A 5,011-nucleotide genomic window follows, 5' to 3' on the forward strand; every position below is an offset into this window, starting at 1 on the left:
AACAAACTGAAGACCGATCGCAGGTAGGACAGTGGGGCGCAGCGGGTGGTCACCCAGCGGTCTTTCATCCTTACCCAATGAGAAAGACAAATCCCCCCGGCCCCGCCGCGTACACACGTACACACGGTCTGAGAATGGCGAGGTGTAACCACAGTCAACAACGACCCTGGAAACCCGATGAATTCCGCCAGGCTGACGACACGGACGCTCCCCTAAACCTCTAACCCCGCCAAAAAAAAATAAAAATCAATAGGCCATTCATTAAAAACCTGTAACCTCCCGTAAAATGAAATCAGGAGCACGCGTTGATGGGATTTTATAGGGAAGAAGTCCGCAGTGTGATCTGGCCAGCATCCATTTCGGTATGCATCGCATACAAACCGGAAGAATGGATTCTATAGGAACTCCAGGGTGCTTACTTCCCTTCTACGATAATTGTCTTAATGCCTGTTTTAATCAGTATTAACTACTAGCAATAACATGCTTTTAATTATGTTTTAAACGAGTCCTTTATTGGGCTGTTTTGGGAAGCAAATTAGTCAAAAGGAGTTGTTAATCAAAAACGTGTTACTGGCACAAAATAAATGTTCATTTAAGGAGCCATTTGAAATAAACCTGGCTCATTGAATCTGACAACCTACAAGGACACTGGATTCTCCCGAGATAACTTCTTCACTACTTTCCCGGATACGCCTTGCTGCTCAGAAGTTATAAGTAGAAACATTAAGCGTTTTAGGTCATTCATCAGCTAACTTTTACTACTGTACTCGAGAAAATGAGCCTCTTAGGAACTTTCCAACAGATCTATTCCTTCATTAGCTAAGTAATATTGAGAGAGATAGTCCTGTCACTGTGAACGGAGAAATCTATCGCAGTGAATTTCGCCGGTGTCCCTTCAGTCTGCGAGCTGTCTTGGCAAATTCGAAGGTATTTAGGTTGAAAAACTAGCATAATTATCCCCGAACATTCTTCATCTCTGTTCCCTTCCAGAATGATGTCTGCTCCGGAACGCCCGGAGATATCGTACGTTGTCCGTGACCGCCCTCCCGGAACTTCGGCCGGTCCGATCTCGAGTTCGGATGGGCCACGGGCGCAAAGTGAGAGACGGCCTGGGGAAAGCCGACTGCCGATCCAACGGCTCGAAGGGGAAAAAAAAAAGTTCTACTGCCAGTTAATGGCCTCACATTAAAATTGACAACTCTAAAGCAAATGAGATCTGAAATTGCAGAGTAAGACATGGTAGACCATTACACGTGGTTGTAAAGTTTAGAATTTATAGATCTGGGGGTCATCTCTCTGCCTTTTAAGACGGCCCCTAAAACTGACCCGTCTACCTTTTATTTCCTTGATTTTAGTGTTCGAACGTTAAATGGTGGGGAGAGATGTGATTTGGTGTCGGTGAGGGGGTGGAGAGTTCTTCTGGCGGAAAACCTGGCTCCGTCACTTCTCTGCTGCGTGATCTCGAGAGAAGCAGCGTGGCCTAGTGGATAGAGCACAGACCTGGAAATCAGAAAGACCTGGGTTCTAATCCCGCCTACGCCTCTTGTCTGCTGCGGGACCTTGGGCATGTCACTTCACACTTCTCTGTGTCTCACTTCCCTCCTCTGTAAAAAGGGGATTAAGACTGGGAACCTCCCCTGTGGGACAGACACTGTGACCAGCCTGATCAACTTGAATCTACTCCATTGCTTAGTACAGTGCCCGGAACATAGTAAGAGCTTAAATACCGCAATTATTGTTATCATTATTAAGTCACTTAACTGTGCTTCGGCTACCTCACCTGGCAAATGGGGATTAAGACTGTGAGCCCCATGTGGGTCATGGACTGTGTCCAACCTGATTACCTTTTACCTACCCCAGCACTGAGTACAGTGCCTGGCGCCTAGTGAACACTTAACAAATATCATTTTACAAAATGGCAATGCGGGGTGAACGAAAACGACATTAAACTTCCAACAAATGTGTCAGGAGTCATCCTCCCCAAAGATGCCTTGAATTTAGAAAAATCAGTTCCATCGCTTCTTGGAGAAAAAGGAACCTAAGAACCCAAAAGCAATAGACATTCGATTAAAAGTGACAGCCCACATTTGAGCAACTTAAAGTGGACAAGGAAGAAGTCAATGATAGAATTAGAGAGACAGAAAGGGTAATAAGAAATGTGAAACCGAATGGAAATGATCCACAATGGAGCACAGAGCTGACACTAAAACTAAAGTAGACCATTTCCTCAATAGATTTACACTAGAGTAAAAACAAACTGAAATGTCACCCATGTCCAGAAGTAATACTCAGATCAGAAACTTGGAATTCTACTATTGTGGGTTACTGTAATATTCAAGTGCAATTTAAGCTCAGAATGAAATCACTCAATCTATTATTTATTCGAATAGTGGGGTAATTTTCAGGTTACTCACATATTTGGCAATTGCTTCAAGTAAATGTGTGTTGAACTGAAAAGAGACTATTTAAGAGAAAGAATTTCCCCTTTCCTAAAAGAGAAGAAACGTCTCTGTGACAGCAGGAGTCAATCTCAGTCTAGATGATCTTTGGAATCTTGACAGACACCACTGGAAAAACTTAGCGAGTTGATGTGTACATTCAATACCTTATTTCAGAAGCAAGGTTTTTTCCAAGACTGTTAGCGGTCGGTGTTCGATCCATGAAAGTCTTCGACGGATATCGAAAGATGGGGAAAGGTAGAAAAGGATACATTAATGACACTGATTTCGGCTACTTGGCTCGTGGCGTTAGGCTTGTCAATCCATCAGTGCTATTATTTACATCCTTTTATTAATATTAATTTATTAATGTGTGTCAATTTTTATTTACACGATTAGACTATCCGCCATCACTTTTTGGCCGAAAAAAATGTATTCTAAGATTATGACAAATAACGGACAATGATTTAGAGGCATTATTACTAAGAAAGTTGTAATGGGATATAACTTCCTATATGTCACTTTCAGTCTCTGTTCATCTCAATCTAGCAGAGTCAAAATATTTAAGAATACATTGGAAAGCAAAATATTCAGGATAGGTTCTTTAACATTATTCCATTACCCAATCTCACTTTTGCCAAAGAGATGGTCAGCAGCAAAATTATCTGGGAGGAAACATGTACAACGCCAACAAATTTAGGAATGAAATCACTGTCACAGCACCGTTCTGGGGGCCTACTATGATGGAGCACTGTTCTAGGCACCTACTGGGCATTATTCTCTGGAGGGGTGAGGAGATCGCAAATAATGCCCAAGCGCACCAGAAAATTTGAGGAATCGACAGAGACGAAAGAGGGAGAGACAATATATTTTTAAGAAACTGACTACGTACCGGGTCAGATATTTGCAGCCCATTTTAGGCATGCTCACAGCAGCTTGAAGTTCCATCTGAAGGACTCCCACCCACTATCGTGTACGTGGCCTGAAGAAAAGACCCCAGGCCTGGGATTCAGAAGAGCCGGGTTCCAATTCTTACTCTGCCACTGACTTGCTGTGTGACCTGCAGAAAGTCATTTAATCTCTCTGAGTCTCCATTCCCTCATCGGGGAAATAGAATAAGCTATTTGATGGCTGTGTGGGGCAGGGAATGTGTCCGATCTGATTACGGGCTTTGGCAGTTAATACCAGAGTTGTGATTTTCCCAACTCGGTTCATCTCTCGCCCAGCCTCCTAATGTCTCCCAACTTTACCTTCCAGAAACATACAACATACAAACACACGCACCCGCAGAGCAGCAGCTGAAATGGTGTCACTGAAAGTCCCTGAAGCAGCCGAGTGTCTTCACGTTCTGGACCTAATATCAGTCCATTGTGAAACCACTAGCCCAGGCTCTAAAGCCCATGAGAAGCAGTGTGGCCTAGTGGAAAGCACACCGGCCTAGGACTTAGATGACCAGGGTTCATTCATTCATTCAACAGTATCGATTGAGCGCTTTCCGTGTGCAGAGCACTGTACTGAGCGCTTGGAAAATCCAATTCGGCAACAGAGAGAGACAATCCCTACCCAACAACAGGCTCACAGTCTAGAAGGGAGAGACAGACAAAACAAAATCAGCAGATCTAATCCCAACTCCGCCATTTGCCTGCTGTATGACCTTAAGTCATAACTTTTCTGTGCCTCATCATCCTTATCAGTGGCATGTATTGAGCGCTTAGTCTGTGCAGAGCACTGGGCTAAGTGCTTGGGAGAGTTCAATACAGAGTGGGTAAACATGTTCCCTGACCAAAACAAGCTTAGAGTCTAGAAGGGGAGGCAGACGTTAATATAAACTGCGTTGCTTAGTGGTTAGAGGGTTGGCCTGAGAATCAGAAGGCTCTGGCTTCTAATCCTGGCTCCATCCCTTGCTCGCTTTCGGCCTAGGGCAAGTCATTTCACTTCTCTGTGCTTCCATTCCCTCCACGTAAAATGGGGATTAAGACTTTCAACCCCAAGTGGCACCCGGACTATATATCCAACCTGATTAGTTTGCATCTTCCTCAGCAACTAGTTAGTTTAGCGCTAATTCCCTAGTATCTGCCTAACAAATCCTATTGCATATAAAGAATCTGCAGTATAAGGAGGAAGAAGTTAATCTCATTGACAAGAGGGCCGATCCCAGGGCTCAACTCAAAAGTTTGAGTCCCAAGCCCATCCCTCCAACTCTTCAAGGTCAAACAGCCCAGGGGGGGCAAACGCAGTTGGATAAGAGAAAGCCCAAAGTGAGCCAGCCTCACTGCCCCACGCCCAGAGGATTAAACTGTTGGTTGCCATCCATCATATTACGTCACTAGGATCCGTCTGGGTCAGGGGTGCAGGGCTCCTCTGGTCTCGGATTGGACCCCGTATCCAGGCCGATGGAGCGTGATGTAAAGGACCACCCCTCCCCAGCTGCTTACGCAGTTTCCTCAGCCGTAACACGGAGAGGTAACACCCGTTCTTCCTTTCAGAAAGCGAACTCCAGGTAGGACAGCATCCGACCCGATCAAGGATTCATTCGTTCGATCGTGTTTATTGAGCGCTTACCGCGTCCGCTT

The 5,011-nt window shown here is 44.9% G+C and overlaps 1 long non-coding RNA gene across 1 annotated transcript; it reads right to left on the minus strand.

The window, feature by feature from the left end:
* Positions 1-514: 514 nt before the first annotated feature.
* On the minus strand, positions 515-3,495 carry LOC114814207. The gene is made up of 3 exons (XR_003761952.2): positions 3,331-3,495; positions 2,606-2,667; positions 515-1,480 (listed from the first exon to the last, which is right to left on the minus strand). It is a non-coding gene; the product is annotated as an uncharacterized LOC114814207 (long non-coding RNA).
* Between the last annotated feature and the right edge of the window lie 1,516 nt (positions 3,496-5,011).

This window comes from Ornithorhynchus anatinus, chromosome 9 (genome assembly GCF_004115215.2).
Source record: "Ornithorhynchus anatinus isolate Pmale09 chromosome 9, mOrnAna1.pri.v4, whole genome shotgun sequence".
NCBI classification, from domain to species: domain Eukaryota; kingdom Metazoa; phylum Chordata; class Mammalia; order Monotremata; family Ornithorhynchidae; genus Ornithorhynchus; species Ornithorhynchus anatinus.